This window comes from Orbicella franksi, chromosome 1, assembly GCF_964199315.1.
Source record: "Orbicella franksi chromosome 1, jaOrbFran1.1, whole genome shotgun sequence".
In the NCBI taxonomy this organism is placed as follows: Eukaryota; Metazoa; Cnidaria; class Anthozoa; order Scleractinia; family Merulinidae; genus Orbicella; species Orbicella franksi.
The window spans coordinates 11,427,569-11,435,660 of NC_138145.1; the positions used below are offsets into that span (position 1 = coordinate 11,427,569).

At 39.2% G+C, this 8,092-nt stretch overlaps 1 pseudogene; it reads right to left on the reverse strand.

The window, feature by feature from the left end:
• Window positions 1–309: 309 nt before the first annotated feature.
• Window positions 310–4,814, reverse strand: LOC145490180 (histamine H2 receptor-like; annotated as a pseudogene).
• Between the last annotated feature and the right edge of the window lie 3,278 nt (window positions 4,815–8,092).

Sequence of the window (8,092 nt, forward strand, 5' to 3'; positions counted from 1 at the left end):
GAAAAGCGTGTTGGCATTATTTACCAGTTAACTGGTAAGTAATTCTGGTTTATCCACTGATTGATCTCCATAAAACCCAACTCTGTTCCACTGAAGCCCCTACAGACCTTAACAGACTTAAACAAAAGGAATTTTTTAAAACCCTTCTTAAACGCAGAAGTAAAATTCTAGCCGGAAGTGGTATTCACAGTATGGTTATGGAGGACTTCACATAAATTTATTCCCGTAAAGCCAGTTTTGATCGAACGGTTTTAGTTACAGATGAACCGACGATACAAAAGGAAACCAGCGTTAAATAGTGAAATTCTTACTTCAAGAATCTAGCCAATTGAATCATGTGGCTCCGGGGCAACCTTTCCCTCGTGCCAAGACCCAACCGGCTAGTAGTGACAAGCGGCTCTGGGGACGACAATAGATCGTGCTGGAAATAGTTAAATCCTACCAACATGCTTCATATTCCTAACACAAGTTATTGGTAAATAGATTTATACTATTACTCGCCATGCTCCTGTCGCTACTGGCACCCGGAACGTGAAACGATTAAGTAAACGTAATTACCTTCACCTTCGACCATGACAGGAGCCCATGCAGATCTTTTTCTTCCTTCACCATTTTGATAATGGGCAGCAAAATGCCTGGGCATATTGGCGAAATTGTGGGCAGACAGGTATCGAAAGAAGAGCTTGAGCTTAGTTTCATTTGCTCGCGAACCCAGGTGCAGACTAAGGGACTTTTATATGATAAGTCAAATCATTCTCGCATTTTGATTGGTTCTTACTTATGATCTATTGGAGGACAGATGCATAGATGACGTCATCAACATATTTTTTGCTTCTTTGTTGTATAAAACAAGTAGAATCCATGTTGCCGTGAGTCTGTTCAGTAACTGATCGCAGAAGACGTTAAAATGTGGTAAGAACATCAGTGGCACACCTCGTGTGCCACTTTTTGGTTCCGTATCACATGTTGACGTCATCTGTGATCTATGACTGAACAGACGCACGGAAACATGGAATCTCCTGGTTTTTTAAGGGAAACTGACTGGCCATGGGAGATTGGACGTACTAATATATATGAAAACTTCATGATATATTCAATCAGCAAAAATAAGCTAGCACAATATTTGTTCTAAACTAGCCAATACTCCCAAAAATATTATCACGTAGCCCTCAAATTGAACTAAATGTTCCTCACACTATTGCACAGCATTTACTTTCTGTTAGAAATTACTAGTAAGACATGTAGAGACCAATCAGCGCCACCAGAATCAAGAAAACGGATACTGAGAGGGACCGAGGGTAGACCTCAAAGAGCCCTGTACGAAGAGCCCTGTACTGGGTACAGTTGCACCAGGTGTAAACTGAGCTTTCCTAACGTGTCAATTTTTTCCTCTCTCAAGCATTTTTGGTTAATTAATTTGGTTTTCTGTCACAAGCCAGTCTTTATCAGTATATGCAAGTGCGTTATCGCAAACATTCTCCATCTGTATGCAGAGCTTCGTGTCTGTCATATTTTAGATGATCTATGTACTGCCGAAACTAACTTATGAGTGAAATACGTTTTAACCACGAACACTGATGTCTTGCGTAAAACGTTTTAGAACTACAGTCGCCAGTGTCTACCAAGTAAGCTAAAATACTGGCAGCTCCATAACTGAACTGATTATAAAGACTTCCTTGAGGGACTCATTACCGATTACTCGCAGTTTACTAAATTACAACAATGCGAGTTTGGATGTTTTAAGAAACCCTTCGATGACTTCTCTATTCCTTTTCAAGGCCGAGTTCGAGTTTTCGAAATATTGCTGCTTCGGTCTTTGCATTTCAACTGCTCAAGATTTGAGAACAAACAAAGTTTACCTATTTCTATCAGTTTCAAAGTATTGTCACACTCATCAAGGAAAGCCAAGGAATTAATCTTTATTAAGATAATATATTAAAGATTAAGTACACACTGAATCAGCTAAAATACCTTGTTTAATCAGATTATAAAACACGCACTGAAAAACCATGCTCTATTGTTTTGAGCACATACCAATCAATATCAAAAGACTTCTTTATTCTAAAGAAAGGAACGACCCTTTCCAGTTTTAAATACATGTCGATACATGCTTCGACAGTAACGTATGTCATCGTCAGTTACAACAAGAGTGAATTTGAATATACATGTAGATATACAAGTTTTGCACAATAGGTGTTACCTAGGATAACTTACATAACACGGATAAAATACATTTTTCTGCACATTTTTTTTTTCAATGTTGTTTTGTTTTCAATTCTGTGTATTTTATTTGTGTTACGTAAAATTTATTAGCAGCCTGCTGCTATAAAGACTTCTTTATTCGTTACTAGGGGTTCTTCTGTTGAATAAACAAACTCAAGTTTTTAAGGTATAGTTCGGCAGAATAGGAAATTGACATCAATGAAACTGTGATTTTCACCTCGTTATTTCTGTTAAATTACTACAAATGATGACTCTGGAGAGATAAAAGTTCAGTACTGACACAGGCCTTTTTATTTTGCTACAGAAATCCAAAACTATGTAACTTATGTTATCTACATATGACCATATATCCCAATATGAGACAAGTTGGACCCGCGAACCTTTTTTTAACCACGGTACAATATCGTTCCCAGGGTGTTCGCGCAGTTAGGCGAAGACAGCCACTAAGGGCCTAGTTGCCCCGCGTAGGGAGGGGGTAGCAGGTTACCTTGATCCTGAGAAAATTTTTACTTTTGCTCCCTTGTTTCCAATTAATAAAATCCACTGTTTCCAAAAATTTCTGTCAAAGTCCTCTTTAATGGTAGAGATATTCTTGGTTTCCTCAAATTAATCCCCAAAAATATGATTTGTTCCCTTGAAGTAAACCTAACCCCTCGTTACCTCTATCACACGTTAGCCTGGGTCTTTTTCCTGGTTTCTGGACTTTTTTAGCCGGCATTTAGGAGATTCCCGTTTGGCTTTTATCGACTGCAGACGAACAACCTTGTTGTCATTGTTTTCTGGAATCTCAGAGCAACTAGTGCTCTGGGAAAAGGTTGAACGCCGGCGTAACGATGGATTCGTTTGGAGCGAAAAGCGAAACAGCTTGGCATACACAGCTTTAAAGCGCCTATTTCGGAAGGCGAACAGAAAGGGATTTAGCGCCGAGTTAAGGTAGCCGAGCATCAACAACACTACGTAAACTTTGAAAGGAAATTCTTCCCAATTATCGCCGTCAAGATTCGCGGCGATGCTGAAAATAGAATACGGCATCCAGCAGATGAAGAAGGCCATCACAAACATTGCAGTCGTTTTGGCCGCTTTGAGGTTTTTCAAATACCGCCTGTTATCTTCTTTGGAAGGCTTTTTCATCGGAAAACCACTTGTGTTGGTGAACTTGTGATGCTTGCGAGCAATGAGATATATCAGGATGTAAAATACGCACGTGATTAACAACGGAAAAATCCAATTTAAGGCGGTAGTGACCGTCGTGTATTCCTTGGTGAGCGGTAACATACAGCTGCCCTTGTATATCGGCTCTTCACCTTTTTCTAACCATCCCATGCCAAGAAAGGCCCAGAAGATACTGTAAAGCCAGAGAATTAAGATCACGATTAAAGCCCTGTTGGGAGTCAAGAACTCCGAACGCCGAAACCGACCAAGAGGATCGCTGAGGGTCTTGTAGCGATCTACGCTGATGGCCAAAAGGGTCAAAATCGAGGTGGGCACAGCGATGAGGTACACCATAGTCCACGTAATGCACATCGCTTTTCCGTGTTTCCAAACCCCATTCAGAAAAAGTCCCTCTATGTCAAATGGAACGGCCAGCGTGACGGTGAGAAGATCTGAGACAGCCAAAGACAAAAGCAGCAGGTTTGTTGGATTGTGGCGGAGGTTTCTATTGGCAAGTATAGCGTAACAAACCAAAAGGTTTCCAACGATTGCTACTGCTACGATCAATATGTAACAAGTGGCGACTGGATACACGAAGGTGTGGCGACTGGATACACGAAGGTGGGCTCGAAACCGAACAAGGGTTCTTCCTCAATAGAGTGATTTGCGGTGGTGTTGTTCATCTTGTTATTCCGGGGCTGTTCCGCCTTCCAAACTTCCCTTTGACCTTTCAAGGAAACAAACACCTCTGCTTTCCGGTGTTCCAGAGAATCTCGCTTGGTTTCAGCGTTTGTCAATTAAGCTGTACCTCGCACTGCAAGTTGTAAAGTGATAATGGGTGATTGAACAACAGCAACAACAAGTTTTCTTCTGCACTCACGCTTTCTCGTATTTGTATAATGATTGAAATGAATTAAAAATACAAGGGGCGCCAACTAGCTGGGAAACATAATATCAGTAATATTAGCTTGGATGACTTGGGCTTAATTTAACACCAGGCACTTCAATTTTTGGCGGTTTTTTATCATCCTCAATATCACTATGTAAAATGAATCACTGCGGTTGTTTTTTCAAGCAAAAATGCAACTCCAGGGAGGTTTATTTCTCTTGTAAAATGGTTTTAATTTTACTTTCAAGTACCTATGGAGGTAAATACGTGTGATTTAGAATGGTTAGAAGTAGAGCACGAAGAATTTTTTTTAGAGCACAATTAGCATAAGAAAGATCTTAAACTAATATCAAAACAACACCTTCTTCTCAAGGTGAATGGTAGCAACGTGTCACGTGACAAAGGGGAAATTTGGATAAGAGATATTTGGATTGGGTGAAATGTGTCACATGATAGTCACATGATAAGGTGATGCGAAAAAATAGAGCTTGTCTTTAAATCTCCCTTTGTATTGGTAGACTTTGTGCTACTCAGTTCGTCACAAAAGCTATTTTTAAACTATATTTTTCCCAAGGTAAGAGGTGCTTTCAAATGTAATGTTGGCATCCGGGAGCCATATCGACAAAAACAAAGTTAAAAATACTTTTTTTTGTTTTTTGTGTTTTTTTTTATGATTGAAAACGAAAGAGAGAAGAGATAAACAGCTTGATCCACTTCTTGGATAAATGCTATCTAAATGCATTTCTACTGTGATGCTAAGTAATTTTGTTTTATTCGGTGCGCAAATGAGACAAACGTTTCTGATTATATATGATTTATCTAAGACTTTCTTTAACAAAGGGAAGAAAATTGCGATGGAGAAAACATGTTGATGCGAAAGCGAGAAAAAATGAAGGAGAACTACGGACTCCTCAAGATATGTGTGTATTGTAATCTTTACCCGACGGTACGTTGTATTTGACGTTGAAACTCAGAAGATTTATTACCGAAATGATTAACAATAAGGATATAATGGGAAAAATCCCCCTGCTAAACCAATTATGTGTGAACTACCACACAGTGGTAACACAGGTATTCCGTATAAAAACCAACAACTGAATGAATATTTTCTTTGTAACGGACCAGTCAAACAAGCGAAGATCTGAAAAACTACATGAAGATCGTCAAGATTTTTATCAATCTCTTCTGACCGTTCAATTTAACGTTACCGGTGTACAGTCCTTGTTGGAGACCCTATAAGAAGCCAATATAGAAATTTCGTTACATTTAAGGCCAAGTTAGTATATCAGTTAATATCGCACTTCCATCTTCCATCCTTCAAAACGCTTGGAGGTGGCTGCTTGACAACACTCTCCAGCAGTTACACTTTGACGGATCAATACTACCCCACTTAATCAAGTGATGTTACAATATTGTTATCATACAAGTGGTCGATCATCGTTGAAGAAGTAGTGGTCATCTTCATGGCACAAAAGGTTACCATAGCAACGATATAACCAGTTAAAAACACCCTTAATTTCAGCTCTAAGTGCTTTACTTCAATTTTAGTTTAAGTGCCTATAATTTGTTAAAACACCCTTAATTTTAACCTAAGTGCTAATAATTTGTGGCAGAATAGGCCACCATAGCAATGATACAATCTGTTAAAACCCTTAATTTTAGCTTAAGCGCTTATAATTTATTATTATTATTATTATTGTTATTATCGTATCGTTGCTATGGTAATCTATTTGCTGTGAAGATGAGCACTACTTCTTTAACGATTGAGCATTTGTGTGAAGCACTTGAACCTAAAATTAAGGGTGTTTTTATCAGGTTGTATCGTTGCTATCGTAACCCTTTTGTACCATGAAGACGACTGCTACTTGTTTAACAATCGAATTGTGATAACAATTTGAACGTACAACTTTTTGCAAAGTTGAAAAAAAAATTGTATAAGGTTCAGAGGCAACTTAAATTTTGGAAACTTTGAAATGGATCAAAAAACCCCACCCCCTACCCCCTACCGAATGATTTAAACTTTGCAAAAAGTTGTATATTAATTAACGTGCTGATCACAATTCGATAAAAAGAGAAATGGTTTTGAACTGTAAGCACTCAAAGCTAAATTTATGGGTGTTTTTATCTGATTATATCGCTGCTTTGGTAACTTATTGTGCCATAAAGATGACCGCAACTTGTTCACCAATGATAGGGTATTTGTATAATATGAATATTGTACTGATCACTTGATAATGTGCGTTAGTATTGATTGTTCAAATTAAGACTACTGGAAAGTGCTTAGTGGAAACTCTTGCCAGCCACCTTACTCCAGCGCAATACTAACACAAATAGCAAAGTAGAGTACGTTAATGTTTTTCCCTCGATCAGAATTGAAAGTGGTCGAGTCAAGTCAATGCAGGGAGATTTCAGCAGCTGCGACGTGTGATAAGGCCCAGCTTGTGAAAACAATGTTCTTGTTCTTGACTTGTTCGCTCCTTTGTGGAGTAGAGGGCATCCACAGTTCTCCTTCACCCGTCTTGATTCTAGGCTTTGAGTTCCATTTCCTGCCATCGCGAACCTATCTGTCGCAGTTCTTGTTCGGCTGACCTACCGCAGTTGTTTTAGGCCTTCCCCTTGTTTTTCTTTGTCTCCTTGCTTGCCCATTGTTGCCGATTCATTTCCGCTTCTTCCTTCTTATTTAAATTAGCATCCTATCTTCCTGTGTTTTCTTCCAGAGATCTTCTTAAGTACTGATGACCAGGCTTGAACTTTATCTGTGAAGTTCTTTGTCACTCTTCAACGTTCTGCTCCAAACATCGACGGACGGTCTTAACATTTGTATTAAAAATCCTAACTTTGTTCGTTAGGAATATCTCCTTAGATGTCCTCACAGGTCTGAGTCAGAGAATAAATACCGCTCTGGCATTGCCAATTCCTCCCTTTACATCCTGTTCAGGTCCTCTCTCCATAGCTATCACGCTTCCCAGACAGGTTAAGGAGGAGACATCTTCTACGGCCTCGTTGTTTAGCTTGATTGGGTTCTTTTTTTCGCTTTTCATTCGTAATGACTTAGTTATTTCTCTTTTGATGGTAAGACCTGTCATTTGTGAGGTTCTGGCCAGCGACTGTATTTTATTCTGTGTGAAAGGAGGGCGATATCATCAGCAAAATCCAGACCTTGTTGTTAGAGAGAGAAGGGTCCATTGGATTTTTGTCTTGTAGCCCTTTAACCCGATCTGAGAGTTATAATACGATTTCTATATGATGGTGATGAATTTCCCTGGAGTGGCTACAAAATCTGTCTGTGGCGGCCGGTTCAACAATTCCAGGAAGTTGCTTATTAAAGCTGACGCCAATGATTACTCTCGGCTACTGTCTGTGCAAGATGATTCCTCGTCTTGTGCAAATCAGCCGTTTTGTACCAACCTCGTTCCCAGGGTCTCTCATCTTACCGCCCCTGGGAACGAGGTTGGTACAAAACGGCTAGTCTAGAAAGTTCAGCTTTCAACACCACCTTCATCTACGTCTTCCGCGATGGTCAAACGATTATATGATTTAGTACTGACTGATACCAGTTCACCATTACAGTTGAGTTCATAGCCTCAAAAACAACGTAGCAAAACAAATTTGATGAACTGAAAAATATATTCAGACTATAAAGATGAAAAGGAGTCCAGTCTAATAAGCATAAGCTACTGCTCAGTATTTTGGCAAATGTTTGATTCGTTGTCATCGCAGTATCCTCGTTTCAGCGCAACCGAACATTCCAGAACATGTGTATTTAACAAAGTATTTTTTATGAAAATCAACGAGAAAAACTTTAAAAGTCCTAATGGCAGCATGATT